General features: G+C 36.1%; 1 long non-coding RNA gene across 1 annotated transcript in view; it reads right to left on the reverse strand.

Annotated features, from left to right (window-relative positions):
- Positions 1–12,636, reverse strand: part of LOC309644649 — a 29,095-nt gene extending 16,459 nt beyond the window's left edge. The window contains exon 1 of the long non-coding RNA XR_014254536.1: positions 9,609–12,636. This is a non-coding gene — a long non-coding RNA (uncharacterized lncRNA). The remainder of the gene's footprint in view (positions 1–9,608) is intronic.
- Between the last annotated feature and the right edge of the window lie 4,362 nt (positions 12,637–16,998).

Raw genomic sequence — 16,998 nt, forward strand, 5'->3', positions numbered from 1 at the left:
TCCTTCTATTATTGTATTCTTATCAATTTCTCCCTTTATGTCTGTTAGTACTCATTTTATGTATTTGGGTGCTCTTATATAAGGTGCATATATGTTGACAAGTGTAATATTCTCTCCTTGTATTGGTCCTTTTTCATTATACAGTGTCCTTCTTGACAAGTGTAATATTCTCTCCTTGTATTGATCCTTTTTCATTATACAGTGTCCTTCTTTATCTTTTATATAGCCTTTGTTTTAAGGTCTATTTTGTCTAATGTGAGTATCACAACCCCTGCTTTCTTGTATTTCTGTTAGCATGAAATATTTTTTTCACCCCCTCACTTTCAATCCATGAGTGTCCTTTGCCCTAAAGTGGGTCTCTTGTAGGCAGCATATTGTAGGCTCTTTTTTTTTTTTTTTATCCAATCTGCCACTCTGTGTCTTTTGATTGGAGCATTTATTCCATTGGTATTTAAAGTAATTATTAACAGGTATGTATTTATTGCCATTTTAAACCTTGTTTTCCTGTTGATTTTATATTTATTCTTTGTACCTCTTTTTCTTTTTGTTTTTTCCTTTGTGGTTTGATTGATGAATTTTCTTTTGTATTATGCTTGTTTTCTCTTCTTTTTGTTTTTTCTGTTAATCTATTGTATGTTTTCGATTTGTGGTTATCCTCTATTTTAAGTATGTTAACCCCTTCCTGTATCTACTTGCTTTAGACTGGTAGTCATATCAGCTCAAACACATTCTAGGGAAAAAAAAATCTACATTTTCTTATTCTCCTTCCTTACATTTTATGATTTTGATGGCCACTTTTTCATCTTCATGTTCATCCTTTTGCTGTTCATTGTGGTTATTATCTCTTTCACAGAAATTTTTTGATTTTTTAAATTAATCTGTGTACTGTCTTATTTAAGTGATTTACTTTCCAATTGTGATCTTCTCTTTCCTATAGATCCTTACCTCTTTTCTATTTAGAGAAGACCTCTCAATATTTCCTTTAGGATAGTTTAGTATTGCTGTATTCTTTTAGTTTTTGTTTGTCTGAGAAATTCTTAATCTCTCCTATTTGAAATGATAATCTTGCTGGGTAGAGTATCCTAGATTGCAAATTTTTCCCTTTCAGGACTTTCAATATATCCCACCACTTGCTTCTGGCCCACAACGTTTCTGTAGAGAAATCAGCTGATAGCATTATGGGGGTTCCCTTGTAATTAACTCTGTTTTTCTCCTGCTACCTTTAGAACTTTCTCTTTAACTTTTGCCATTTTAATTTTAATATGTCTTGGTGTAAGTCTGTTTGGCTTTATCTTGTTCAGGGCCCTCTGTGCTTCCTGTATCTGGGTATCTGTTTCTTTCATTAGGTTTGTGAAGTTTTCAGCCATAATTTCTTCAAATACATTTTCAATCCCCTTTCTCTTTCTTCTCTTTCTGTGATCCCTATTATACATAGATTGGCACACTTTATATTATCCCATAGATCTCTTACATTGCCTTCATTTTTTATTTTATTTGGGTTTCTGTCTGCTTTTCGAATTGGGTGATTTCCATTATTTTATCTTTCACATCACTTATTCATTCTTCTGCGTTATTCATTCTGCTATTCTTTGCCTTTAGTTCAGCTTTCATCTCTTCAAATAAATTCTCTAATTTTTCTTGGCTCCTCCTTATAGTTTCTAGTTCCTTTTTATAGCACTCTGCATTTCTATCAATAGTTCTTAATTCCTTCAGTATTTTCATTATCTCCTTTTTGAACTCAGTGTCTATTAGAATGAAGAAGTCTCTTTATTCTTTCAGGGGAATTCTCTTGGTCTGTTAATTGGGAGTGGTTCCTCTGCTTCTTCATTTTACTTATATTTCTCTTGCTCTATGAGTTTAGGAGAAAGAATTACCTACTGTGGTCTTGGAGGCTTACTTTTATGTGGGAACATCCTGTGTAGCCTGCGTGGGTTTCATATTTGTTGGTGTAAGGGCTGTTTTTAGTAAGGCTGCCTGCCACCTCTTCCCTCAGTGTATGCTGGCCATTATCCCTTTGATAGGAGGTGTGACTGATGTTGTGGTGACCAGAGCCTGCACTGGATATTGAGCAGGGCCTCCTCTTTGCTCTGTGGTTGTCACTGCCCTTTCCAGGGCAGGGTCTGCTCTCTTGTTGTTGGAGTAGAAGCCCCAGCTCCATTCCTGAGCTGTGCTTCTGATCTGTGGTGTGAGGCGTGAGGTAGGTGGGAGTGGAGTGTTCCCCCTGGAGGGAAGCCACTGAGTATTCCTCCACTGGTGCTGTTCACCTGTGAGTGTGCTCTGTTGCGTCACCTTTCAACCATTGTGCGGGCTCACAAAGTCCACTGTTGCTGGCACTGCCCTCAGCCCCACCTCAACCATGGGTATGCCAGCAATTGGCCTGGTGCCTCTCAGGCTTTGTTTTCACAAGGCCACCAGTGCAGATCCACTGAAGTCAGTTCCCAGGACTGCAGTAGTCATGCACCTGAACCCACTGTGGGAGCTCTGAGGCAGCTCAGACCCTGGCTCAGCCCCCATGTGTACATGCCCACAAAACCCACAGCTACTAAGGCCAGACTCATCCCAGCTGTGGGAGAACCAGTTGTCCATTTAGATGTTCTGCAGGTGCTGAATTTACAGCAACAGAGGTGTAAATATGTGGTTTGCACAGCCACAGGGAGAGATTTCAGCTCTGCTTCCTAAGCTGCAAGGCCCCTGAGCCTCAGCTGTGATTTCAGCCCTAACTCTGCATGTTGGCAACCCACTGGCATCTGCTACCAGGGCCACCAAGGCAACAGCCAGAGTGAGAAAGCCTGCCGGGTGGGTAGGGGGCTGAAGCTCACCAGGCACGTGAGCCTGCCTGTGCGGGAGCCTCTCCTGGAGCCCACAGAGGCAGGAGCCAGGGGTGAGGAAAGAGGCTGCAATGGCAGCCCCGACCCTCCCTTCACAGGCCACTTAACAATGATGCTTAGCTTCTACGGCGGCCTGGGTTTCTTCCATGAACGCTCCTGGTTGCTACGCCCCACACTCCAGCCCCTTCAGGCTGTCTCCACACAGCCAACAGCAGTCGCCTCCTTGGTCTGTCCTCTAAACCCCATGTTCCAGCACCAGCCCCTGCCCATACTTGCGGATATGCGTCTCAGGCTGAGTTATGCAAGGCAGTGGCAGGGACCATCTGTAGAGGTCTCTCTCTGTCCTGTCTGCCACTAACTGTTTGTTGCACTCTCTGCTGAGCCTCTGAAGCTTCTTTTCTGTCCCAGATTATCTCCCCACTGGTGAGGGGACTTCCCTGGGTGCGGGAACCTCTCCTTTCCTTCAGCTCCCTCCCAGGGGTACAGGACCTATTTTGCTTCCTCTTTTTTTTCCCTTTCATACTACCGAGTTATGTGGAGACCTTTCTTGTCCTTTCAGGCATTTGAGGGCTTCTGCTAGTGTTCAGTAGGTGTTCTGTGAGAATTTTTCCATTTGTAGATATATTTTTGATGTATTTGTGGGAAGAGGTGAGTTCCACATCCTACTACTGTGCCATCTTGATTCTGATCTGTATAGCATATTTTATGTAAAGGAAAAATCAACATGCAGTATTAGTTGATTCCAACTAAATTTTGTGTGGCATCAGATTTTTTTCCTACTTTGCATATAAGTAAATTGAAGTTCAGAAAGGGACTAGCTCCAGCTAACCCCAGTACGATGCATGAAGTAAGAATTTGAGTATAGGTTATCTAAAAGATCTGTGTTCTTACAAATTTCACATTTTCTGAGGTAGGTTATCTTTGTAGACAGCTACAGCAGGTTTGCAAAAGACACAAGTGAGGAAAAGCATAAGTAATAAAAGGAAAATTGATAAAGGAGAAAATGACATTTAGATGCGGGAGTATTTGAAGACAATACTTAGTTTATAACTTTACCAAGGTCAAACCTGCATCAATGTCTTGTGCATTCTTTTCAAATTTGCTTTTAATCACCTGGTAGGATCAAAGGTTATTCAAAGAGATCATATGATTAACCAGCCTGGGCTTTGGGAGAAGGAAGTATTAGGAAAGCATTTTAATAGTGTGCTTGATAAAAGGAAAGGTCATCAAAGTACATTTATGTTTGAACATTAAAAAGCACTTCTTTGAAGTGCTTCCTGATGAGATTCCACTTAGTTAAATATTCTTCCAAAATGCTTTCCTTTCATTATATCCAAATGGAGAGAGGGGGTGGGGACGGGTTGGTATGGAGTTCCTGAACAGCTAGAGAGCTTTATGCTTCTGTGAGATTCGGAATCTTGTATTTATTTTTAAAGTTCTGTTAAATGGTATATATGTCAGTTCTTTCCATGACAACAATGATATTTTATCTAGCCCATGACCTTTATGGAATTGCATGCTCTTTTAAATTAAGCAAATGCATCAGAAATGCAAGAATTCACCAGTGCATAATTATATTTTAATTGATTTGAATGGATGATTTGAAATTATTGATTGGGTCATAAAACAACCACTCAGCTAACTGAGTTAAAACTTATCTTCTCAGGAATATTTCCTACTTAGAGGAGATGTGCTTCACACAATATTGATTAGTAGGCTTCCTTTTGAAAACAACCACTTTGATGCGATTTTAACATAGGTCTACATAAAATATATCTGTATTATATAGGAGAACCAGCTTTCAAATAGTTTCACTGATCTTTTTGTTTTTTTTTTTAGTTTATATTTCTTTTATTTATAGGTTTATTCCTAGGTATTTTATTCTTTCTGATGTGGTAGTAAATGGGATTGTTTCCTTAATTTCTTTCTGATAGTTTGTTGTTAGTGTGTAGAAATGCAACAGATTTCTGTACATTAATTTTTTATCCTGCACCTTTACCAAATTCAGTGATGAGCTCTACTAGCTTTCTGGTAGTGTCTTTAGGTCTTCTCTATATAGTATCCTGTCACCTGCAGACAGTGACAGTTTTACTTCTTCCTTTCCAATTTGAATTCCTTTTATTTCTTTTTCTTCTCTGCTTGCTGTGGCTAGGACACCCAAAGCTATGTTGAATAAAAGTGGTGAAAGTGAACATGCTTGTCTTGTTCCTGATCTAAGAGTAAGTGCTTTCAGCTTTTTACTATCGAGTAAGATGTTAGATGTGGGTTTTTCATATATGGCCTTTATTATGTTGAGGTAGGTTCCCTCTATGCCCACTTTCTGGAGAGTTTTTAAGATACATGGATGATGAATTTTTTCAAAATCTTTTTCTGCATCTATTGAGATGATCATTTGTTTTTTATCCTTCAACTTGTTAATTTGGTGTATCACATTGATTGATTTGCAGATATTGAAAAATTCTTGCATCCCTGTGATAAATTCCACTTGACCATGGTGCATGGTCCTTAAAATGTATTGTTGGATTTGATTTGCTTGTATGTTGTTTAGGATTTTTGCTTCTATGTTCATCAGCAATATTGGCCTCTAATTTTCTTTATTTGTGTGATGTCTTTGGTTGTAGTATCTGGGTGATAGATGGCCTCATAGAATGAGTTTGGAAGTGTTCCTTGCTCTGCAATTTTTTGGAATGATTTCAAAAGGACACATGTTAACTCTTCTCTAAATGTTTGATAAAATTCACCTGTTAAGTCATATGTTCCTGGATGTTTGCTGGGAGTTTTTAAATTACTGATTCAATTTCATTATTCATCATATTTTCTATCTTCCTTGTTCAGTCTTGAGAGATTGCACCTTTCTAAGAATTTGTCCATTTCATCTAGGTTGTCCATTTTATCGGCATATATATTTTTTGCAGTAGTTTCTTATGATCCTTTATTTCTGTGGTGTCAGTTGTCATTTCTCCCTTTTCATTTGTAATTTTATTGATTTGGGCCGTCTCCCTTTTTTCTTGATGAGTGTGGCTAAAGGTTTATCAATTTTGTTTATATTTTCAAAGAACCAGCTTTTAGTTTCATTGATCTTTTTAATTGTTTTTTTTAGTTTCTATTTCTTTTATTTCTGCTCTGCTATTTATGATTTCTTTCCTTCTACTAACTTTGGGTTTTGTTTGGTCTTCTTTCTCTAGTTCCTTTAGGTGTATGGTTAGTTTGTTTATTTGAGATTTTTCTTGTTTCCTGAGGTAAGCTTGTATCACTATAAACTTCCCTCTTAGAACTGCTTTTGCTGTGTCCCATAGGTTTTGGACTGTCCTGTTTTTGTTTGCACTTGCCTCTAGGTATTTTTTGATTTCCTCTTTGATCTCTTCAGTGATCCATTGGTTGTTTAGTAGCATATTGTATAGCCTCCACATGTTTGTGTTTTTTGCAGTTTTTTTCCCCTCGTAGTTAGCTTCTAGTCTCATAGTACTGTGGTCATAAAAGTTGCTTGATATGATATGTTTCCTTAAATTTACCAAGGCTTGTTCTTTGGCCTAGCATGTGATCTATCCTGTAGAATATTCCATGTGTGCTTGAAAAGAATGTGTATTCTGCTGCTTTGGATGGAATGCTCTCTCTATATATATCAATTAAGTCCATCTGGTCTAATGTGTCATTTAAGTCCTGTGTTTTCTTATTGATTTTCTGTCTAGATGAGCTGTCCATTGATGCAAGTGGGGTGCTAAATTCTCCTAGTATTATTGTGTTACTGTCCATGTCTCCTGTTCTGTCCATTAATATTTGCCCTACATATTGAGGTGCTCCTATGTTGGGTGAATATATATTTACATTTGTTATATCTTCTTCTTGGAATGCTCCCTTGATCCTATCCTATGTAGTATCCTTCTTAGTCTCTTGTCTTTATTTTAAAGTCTATTTTATCTGATACTAGTCTTGCTACTATGGCTTTCTTTTGATTTCCATTTGCATGGAATACCTTTTTTCATCCCCTCACTTTCAGTTTGTGTGTGTCTCTAGATCTGAAGTGAGTCTCTGGTAGGTAGCATATATATGGGTCTTGTTTTTGTATCCATTCCGCCACTCTATGTCTTTTGGTTGGAACATTTAGTTCATTTACATTTAAGGTAATTATCGATATGTGTGTTCTTATTTCCAGTTTGTTAATTGTTTTGTAGGTATTTTTTTCCCTTTCTTCTCCTTTTATCCTCTTCTCTTGGGATTTGATGACTACCTTTTGTGTTATATATGGATTGTTTTTCTTTTTTGTGTGTACATCTATTATAGATTTTTGGTTTGTGGTTACCATGAGGTTTTTAAAATATATATGGTTAAGTTGTTGTGCTCTTAATTTCAAATATATATTAAAAACTCTGCATTTGTACTCTCCTCCCCTCATGATTACTGTTTCTGATATATTTTACATCTAATTGTTCTGTGTATCTCTTAACTGCTTATTGTTGATATATTTGATTTTACTACTTTTGTCTTTTAACCTCCCTTCTAATTTTGTGTGTGAATGATTTCCTACCTTTACTGTATGTTTGCCTCTACCAGTAAGCCTTTTCATTTCATAATTTTCTTGTTTCTAGTTGTGGCCTTTTCTTTTTTGCCTAGAGGATTTCCATTAACATTTGTTGTAAAGATGGTTTAGTGGTGCTGAACTTTTTTAGCTTTTGCTTGCTGTAAAGATTTTGATCTCTCCATCAAATCTGAGGGAGAGCCTCGCTGGGTAGATTATTCTTGTTTGTAGGTTTTTTCCCTTTCATCACTTTGAATATTTGGTGCCACTCCCTTCTGGCCTGCAGAGTTTCTGCAGAAAAAAATCAGCTGATAGCCTCATGGGAATTCCCTTGTATGTTATTTGTTGCTTTACCCTTGTTGCTTTTAATATTCTCAATTTATCTTTAATTTTTATCATCTTAATTACAAGGTGTCTTGCTGTGTTCCTCTTTAGATTCATTCTATATGGGACTCTCCACACTTCCTGGAATTGGGTGACTGTTTCCTTCCCCAAGTTGGGAAGTTTTCAGCTATTATGTTTTCAAATATGTTCTCAGCTCCTTTCTCCTTCTCTTCTCCTTCTGGGACCCATATAATGCAAATATTAGTACACTTGATGTTTCAGAGATCCCTTACATTGTCCTCATTTCTTTTCATTCTTTTTTGTTTTTTGTGTTCAGTGGCAGTGATTTCCACTACTCTGTCTTCCAGCTCACTGATCCATTCTCTGTATCATTTAGTCTGCTATTGTTTCCTTTTAGTGTATTTTTCATTTCAGTTATTGTATTCTTGATCTCTCTCTTTGGTTGTTCTTTATATTTTCTCTTTGTTCTGTGCATCCATTCTTCTCCTGAGTTCTTTCACCATCTTTACAATCATTACTCTAAATTCTTTCTCAGGTAGATTACCTATCTATCTCCACTTCACTTAGTTCTTCTTGGGTTTTATCTTGTTTCCTCTTCTTGAACTTGTTCTTCTGCTGCCTCATTTTATCTAAGTTGCTATTGGTATTTTTATGTATGTAGTAGGTTAGTTATGTTTCACAATCTTGGAGAAGTGTCTTCCTATGTGTCTGTGCAGTGCATTCCTCTCATTACCCAAGCTATATGCTCTGGGGATTCCCTTTAAGAGGTCTTCATGGGTCCTTCTGTTGTGGTGGGATGACTATGTGGGCTTCTGGTAGGCTTGGTTTGCCCCTGGCCCGTTTGGTTGCCCAACCCTTCCTTGTGTGGATGCTGTTTGTTTGTTGGTTAGTGGGGTCTGGTCCTGAAGTGGCTGACTGCAGAATGCCAGGGGACACTGGCGCTAGTGCTGCCTCACTGCTGGGAGGAGTCAGGGTCCTGAGACTCTGGTGCTGTTTCCTGCTCCATTGGTGACTGACTGAAGCCAAGTACTGAGGCTAGTGCCAGACTATTGGCAGGCAGAGCCAGGTCCTAGAGTCTGCCTGCAGGGCCCAGTGATCCCTGAGCTGGTGTCAGATTGCTGTGGTGGGGAGCTGGTTCCTGACACATTTGGATATGGTGACCCAAAGCTTGTGTTGGCCTGGTAGTTGTCAGGGCTGAGGCTCAGCTGGTCCCAGAGTAGGGCTGGGCCTGCTGTACGTAGCCTGGGTCTATAGGCTATAGGACTGAGTTTCTTGCATCTGGTGTCTGCCCTCTGGTTGGTTAGACTGGTCTGGAGGCTGGTGCAGCCTTCCTGGAGGTCAGGGCTGGTACCTGCCCATTGGTGGGCAGAGCTTGGTCTTGGTCCTCTGGGGGGCAAGGCCATGCATAGAGACATGTTTAGATGTGCCTGTGGGCTCAGGAAGTCTTTAGGATCCCACACAATGGCACCTGCCAATACTGGCTTTCATGTGGTAGAACAAGCTCCCAAATGTGGCTGCTGCCAGTGTCTGTGTCCCCAGGGTGAACTGCAGTCACCCACCCCCAACTCTCCAGGAGACTCTCCATGACCAGCAGGTAAGTCTGGCCCAGGCTCCTATCAAATTAATGCTTTTTCCCTCGGTCCTGGTACACATGATGTTTTGTGTGCACCCTTTAGGAGTGAAGACACTGTTTCCCACGATTCTTTGGGACTCTCAAAATTAAGCCCCACTAGGCTTCAAAGCCAAATGCTATGGGGGCTCATCTTCCCAGTGCAGGACCCCTGGGCTAGGGCACCTGACATGGGTCTCAGAACTGTCACTCCTGGGGGAGAACCTCTGTAGTATAATTATTCTCCAGTTTGTGGCCCACCCACCCGAGGGTATGGGACTTGACTATATTGTGAGTCTACCCCTCTTACCTGTCTCATTGTGGTTCCTTCTTTATGTCTTTAGTTGTAGAAGATCTCTGTTAGGTTTCAGTCATGGTTGTTCTGCAGATGGTTGTGGTTTTGGTCTGCTTGTGAGAGGATGTGAGCTCAGGGTCTTTGTACTCTGCCCTCTTGGATGATCTCCAGTATTTTCTTGTCAAATTAGTAAGATGCAGGATTTACTCTTACTTAGTCCTGTATATCAAGTGGTAAAGCCTTAATTATTTAACCGTATACAACAGTCTGACTACCTCTGGAGATGGAATGATGAAAAAGCTGTTTTGAGACTACTGACTTAATGGGGACACTTTGTAATTTTTCAAAGCTCCTGCTCAGTGTAGCTCTCTTCAATTTAGTTGCCCACCCTGAAATCTCTAACTGCCTTGCTCTTCTCTTTCTCCCCAAATCCACTTCTCCACTCAGTGAAGCACTATGCTCCACCAGAGTTCTCTCTACCTCTGCTGTGGCCTAAAAACTCTTTCCAGGCAGTACTGGGGCAAACAGAGGTTTCAACTTGTTTGTTTGTTTCCCCACCTGCAGGTATCATTATCCTGCATTGTCTGTCTTATGTCCAATGTCTTAAAATCATTGTTATGTTTTGTGTGGCCTTTTAGTTGCTTCATGCTAGAGGGTAAACCTAGTATCTAGCTCTTTCTACATCTTGGCTAAAAGTAGAACTCCATTTGTCAGCTCTTAACAAGAAAATTAAAATTTCTGAAAATAAAAAGCTAAAATATATCTTGGGTAGATATATACATATAAAGAAAATAGGTACAATAAATTCATACCATACCTTAAGAAAGAAATAATAATTGATGATTAAGAGAGAGATACTGTGTAATCATAAAATAAAAAAAGACATCAGGAGGATATAATAATTAACTTTTTGGTAGATGGATATAATTACATACTCTCAAATATGTAGAGAAAAAACAAAATTTTATATATCCACAGTCATTATAAGAAAACTATTCAGTAAATCACTATTTTGGTAGTTGACAGATCATGACTAGCAAAGCCTTAGAAGGGGCTGAAATTAATAGGCTTTATATAACATATTGAAAATCCAATACACACACAAAAATAAAAACGTTTCAAGTACATATGGAACTAAAATCTGACTGTAGAAGTCTTATTTTAATTAACATTTTTGCTGTTGTTTTTTGTAAGAGCAACAAGATTGCCTTTGGGCTCAGTGGAATGCCCTCTTTCATCACCTTAAGAGAAATTTCAGTTTAATACACGATATTATGAGCATATGTACCTTGGTCTGAGTTTCTGGCGCAGAAATATCCAAGTAGTAGGCAAGTTGCATCAGCTCATTTAACGTTGGTGTCAGAGCCTTTGGCAATGTTCCAGGTGTATGTGGGTCTCTTGCACCTATGAAAGCTCCTCAAAACAGAGCCAGTGTCACTCTAATTCACAACCGAAAGGCTCAGTGTCCTTGGTACCATCTTGGCTTATGATAGGGATTGGACAACAATGAAATATTAAGTAAATGGTACTTTGAAATTGAGTATTCTAACTAATATCATACACATATATGAATTCCAGAAAACAAATTTTCCATAAATTATTCCTCATTAATTATTTTCTGATATTCATACTGAAAATATATATCTCAAATATCAAAATACATGAAAGTGTTATTTGATTATATAAAATATATGAAAATATTTTATAGATTTACTATAATAAAGGATTTCTAATAGAAGACAATAAATTATACAAGCCATTCAGAACACATTTTAAACTTCATGTGACATAATATTCCTCAAGATTTAGCAATTCTCTCATAAGGAAATATTCTAGAAAGGTATGTGCATATGTCTCAAGAATATAAAAATATTTTTCAAATAGGATTATTTAGTATAGCCATATTTGAAATATCTTAAATGTACATTAAATTGGAAATGAATACTAAATATTTACATATATGTATAATTTAAGAATACATATATATCTGAATATATATACACATATATGTACTTATCTAAATATCAGATGACACATAACTTGTATATAAAATAAACACTAGAAATATATGTATTTATATACATGTATATATAGAAATATATTAAAGAAATTCAAATCTATATACAGATACTATATGCATCAAGACTGGTAAAATGCAAAAAACCTTTGTTGAATATAAAATTATATTTACAGAAGTAGATATTTATTTCATCTTTTATCACAAGAAAAACATTTTTCAATCTCTCTGTTTAAGAATTTCTAAATTCATTATCAGTTTTACCTCTGGAGAAAGAAGAAGGTGAATAGGTTGTGGAGAAATACATAAAAATCTCTTTTACATGTAAGTTATTTTTGCTTAAAATGATAACAAAATAATATTTGGAGCAAACCTGACAAAATGATAAGATTTGACAAAGTTGCACTTTGAGATATTTTGTCTAGTCTGTGTATACAAGTAATATTTCAAGTAAAATTAATTTAAAAGAAACATTAAAAACTTTATCCCTCAGACTAAATGAATTTCACTATTGAATTATAGACAGGAATGATAGGAAGGCTATTAATATGAATCTTAGCCTCATAAAATTTCTTAGCTTAAATAATCTACAAAGTTTTCAGAGACAGTGAGGACATATGACTCACAACTGAAAAAAAGAATCCAACTAAAAAGTTCAAGCAGAACATAAATATCACAGTAGAAACTAAGTAGAATAATGAATTTCACAACATATTTAAAGTATATTTTTCTAAGCTTTGCTGATGGAAAGAGAGAACTAGAGTACAATAAGTTGACAGTATATAATAAAGTGAATATGGTATATTTATATCAATATAGTACACATATAAATATCAATGGATAGTTGTAAAATACCTGAAATTTTATAATAAATCTTTAAAAACAAATGAATATTCTTAAAATACAAGTGGGAAAAAACTAGCAATAATTTGAAATTTTAAGTGTGAAATAATCCCATGACAGTCTAAGCATTTAGATGGGGCCTTGTTAAAAAAAATCTAAATATCACACTAAATGGAATAGAAGTGGTTTAATTAATGGGTTACTATGTTATTGTAAAAAGAAGGAAAACATTAAACCTAAGAACACACATTATTTTTATGTGTACTTTTAAAATTTTACCCCAAAAGATCATATACTTGGTTATAAAATAAGTCACAACAAATTTCAAATTTTGAAACTAGGATATTTTACAGATCACAGTAAAATCATATCAATATCACCAATAAATGAATAGAACATGGAATTTTAAAATCATCAGTGATAACATCAAACTATAGCAAATATTAGGAATGAATGTGTAATATGTTTAAAATATCTGTACTTAAATATAAAAATATTGAGAAAAATAAATAAAACCTTAACAAATTAAGATTATACCATAGTCACTGAAGGAAGAATTAGTACTGTAATATAAAAAAATTTCCCCAATTATTCTATAGATTCAACACAACCCCGACCACAACTCCAAGTCTTATTTTTTGTGACTATTGATAAGCTGATTCTAAAACATATATTGAAATACAACTGACCAACTTAGCAAAGTCAATTTTTGAAGAAAAAAAGTGGTAACTTGGACCACCAGGTATCAAGATTTATTACAAGGCTATGGTAATTTAGATCGTTTTTGATATAAGAACATACAGATGAATGGAAGGCACCTGAATGTGCAGAAATGAATCACACATATACAATGACCTAAATTATGGCAAAGGTCACACTGCAGTGTCATGTGGAAATGACAGTCCTTTTAATAAGCAATGGGTCAATTGGATATTCACATGTATAATAAGGAGTCTGACTCCATAACCTTGTTTGCCTGATGATAGATTTTAAAGCTGCAATTGTGCAATGAAATTCTTATGCTAACCACCCAGAGTTAGTAGATTCCACAAGTTTAAAGGCACAGTTTCCAAAAGACCATCCTCACTACTAATGACAGCCACAAGTTTGGGGATCTCCAGGCCACAGGCACTTCTCACCAACTGAATACAAATTCAGAGGTTGCATATACCTTCAGGTTTGATAATTCACTAGAACGGCAGAACTCAGAAAATTATAGTTTTATATTGAAGGATACAAATGATGAGCCAAATGAATGGACACATCAGGCAAGTGTAGGAGGGTCTAGAAAGCATAGCTTCTGTGTTCTCTCTTCATGTAATCAGAATGTATCATCTTCCTGGCACAGCAGTGTGATCTTCAACAAGTCAGGTCATCCAAGCCCAGAGTTTTTATTGGAGTTACATTACATAAGCATGATTGATTGAATTATTAGATATGTGGTTGAACGCAATCTGCAGCTCCCCTGCCTTCCCTGAATGTTGGGCTGATATTATCTGGTTTAGAAACTCGACACTATAACTACATGGTTGGTCTTTCCAGCATAGTAAGTCCCAATCCTGAGACTGTCTAGTGGCCACCATTAGACACTAGCATAAAGTTAGAAGGGGTGCATCGTGAACAATGAAGACAGTCCTACCACTTTGAAAATCAGAAGGGTTTACAGTTGTATCCCAGGAACTCGGGGAAAGAAAGAAAAATTTTTTCTTTTAGAAAACAAAGTCTCATACTTTCCTCTTTTCCAACAGCAATGAAATATTACTAGCAGACTTGACTATCTCACTTTCAACAATGGATAAGGAAACATTGGACTTAAAGAACACATTATACCTGATGGACTTAACAGATATTGAATACATATAGGAAATGCCATCCAACATCAGGATATTCTTCTCAAGTACACATGGCTATTCTCCAAGATCATAAGTTGGACCACAAGTCTTGATAAATAAAAGAAGATTGAAATCATATCAAGCATGTGTTTTAACCATAATTGTATGAAACTGGAAATCAATTACAAAAAGAAAACCTGAAAATTCACAAATCTGTGGAGAGTAAACAACATGCTACTGAACAACCACTGGATCAAAAAAGTCAAAAGAGAAATTTCAAAAATATATTTTGAGACATAAATATGAATACAACACACCAAAACTTACTGGATGCAGCAAAAGCAGTTTTGAGAGTAAAGTTCATAGTCATAAATGCCTATATTTGGAAAAAATATAAACAACCCAAACTTATGCCTCAAGCAAGTAGAAAATAAAGAAGAAACTAGGCCAAAGTTAGTAGGAGGAAGGAAATATAAAATATATTAGTAGAAACGAATGGAGACTAAAAAATAATAGAAAATATCAGAGAAAGTAAGAGGTAGTTATTTTAAAAGATAAACAAAATAGACAAACTTTTACCTAAACTTACCAGGAAATAAAGAGAAATAACTCAAATAAATAAAATCAGAAATAAAAGGGGACACAATCTAAATGATACCACACAATACAAAGAATCAAATAGACTATGATGAACAACTATTAGTCAACAAACTGATTAATCTAGAAGAAATAAATACTTAAACACATACACCCTATCAAGACTGTTTCTTGAAGAAAAAAATTTTAAACCAATTGCTAGTAACACAATTAACTAATAACCAAAAACCTCCAAACAAAATACCTTGACCGAATGGTTTTACTGATGAATTTTATGAAACATTTAAATAATTAATGCCAATCCTTCAGAAACTCTTTTAAAAATTGGATGAGGAAGGAACATCTCCAAAACTCATTTTTGGAGTCCAGGATTACCCTGACAAGAAAACCAGTCTAGGACACGAAAATAAGAAAATTTCAGACCAACATACTTGGTTAACATAAATGCAAAAATCCTCAACAAAATATTAACAAATCAAATACAACAATATAGTAAAAAGATCATACACCATTATCAAGTGGGATTGATTCCAGGGATGCAAGAATGGCTCAACATCTGCAAATTAATCAACATGATAAATCACATTAACAGAGGATAAAAATCACATGATCATCTCAAAGATGCAGAAAAATCTTTTGACAAAATTCAGCATCCATCCATAAAAATTCTCAACAAACTGGGTATAGAGACAACATACCTTGGCAAAATAAAGGCTGTATATGACAAGCCCACAACTAGCACCATAATTAATGGTGAAAGGTTGAAAGCCTTTTATCTAAGAAAAAGTACTAACCAAGGGTGCCACTCTGACCACTTTTAGTCAACATAGAATTGGAAGTTTTGGTATGGAACCACAAAGGATTTCAAATACCCAAAGTAACCTTCAGCAAGAACAACAAAGCTGGAGGCATCATGCTTCCTGATTTCAAACAATTTATAAATCTATAGTCATCAAAACAATATGGCACTGGCATAAAGACAGACACATAGATCAACAGAACAGAATAAAGAGCCCAGAAATAAACACACCTATATATGGTCAATATAATTCACAACAAAGGAGCCAAAAATATACAATGGGGAAAGAATAAATTCATCAATAAATGGTGTTGGGAAATTAGGCCACAACATGCAAAATAATGAAATTGGGCCCAATCTTACTGCAAACACAAAAATCAACAGAAAATAGATTAAAGATTTGAACATAAAACCTGCAAATGTAAAACTAGAAGAAAATATAGAGGGTAAGCTCCTTGACCAGTCTTAGCAATAATTTCTTTTCGTCTTTGATTTCACATCAAAAGCAAAGGCAACAAAAGCAAAAATAAACAAGTAGAGCTACATCAAACTAAAAAGCTTCTGCATAGCAAAGGAAACTATCAAAAAAATGGAAAGGCAACCTATGGAATGGGAGAAAATATCCCATATCTGATAGGGTGTTAACATCCAAAATTTACGAAGAATTCACACAACTCATTAGCAAAAAATAGCAAACAATCCAATTACCAATGGACAGAGCAATCATATAGACACTTTTTCAAAGAGGACATATGGATGGTCAACTGGTACATGAAACAGTGCTCAACATCACTAATAATCAGGGAAAAGCAAATAAAAACCACAATGGACATTGCCTTATACCTGTCAGAATGAGTATCATCAATAACATGAGATAACAAATGTGTTGAGGATGTGGAGAATAGGGGACCCGTTTGAACTCTTGGTGGGAGTGTAAATTAGTGCAGCAACAGTGTGGAGGTGCTTCAAAAAATTAAAAATATAACTACCATATGATCCATGAATTCAATTTTTGGGTTCATATCTGAAAGAAAGAAATCATTATCTCAAAGAAATATCTCCACCCCCTCCATGTTTATTGTAGCATTACTTACAGTATACCCAAGATATGGAAACAACTTAAGTGTCCCTGGATAGATATATACATATGTATATGTGTGTGTGTGTATATATATATATATATATATATATATATATATATATATATATATATGAATATTTTGCAGCCTTAAAAAAGGAGGAAATCCTATGTCCATCAACAGAAGACTGGATAAAGAAGATGTGGTACATATATAAAATGGAATATTACTCAGCCAT

Source organism: Balaenoptera physalus (genome assembly GCF_965194825.1).
Source record: "Balaenoptera physalus genome assembly, chromosome: 1".
In the NCBI taxonomy this organism is placed as follows: domain Eukaryota; kingdom Metazoa; phylum Chordata; class Mammalia; order Artiodactyla; family Balaenopteridae; genus Balaenoptera; species Balaenoptera physalus.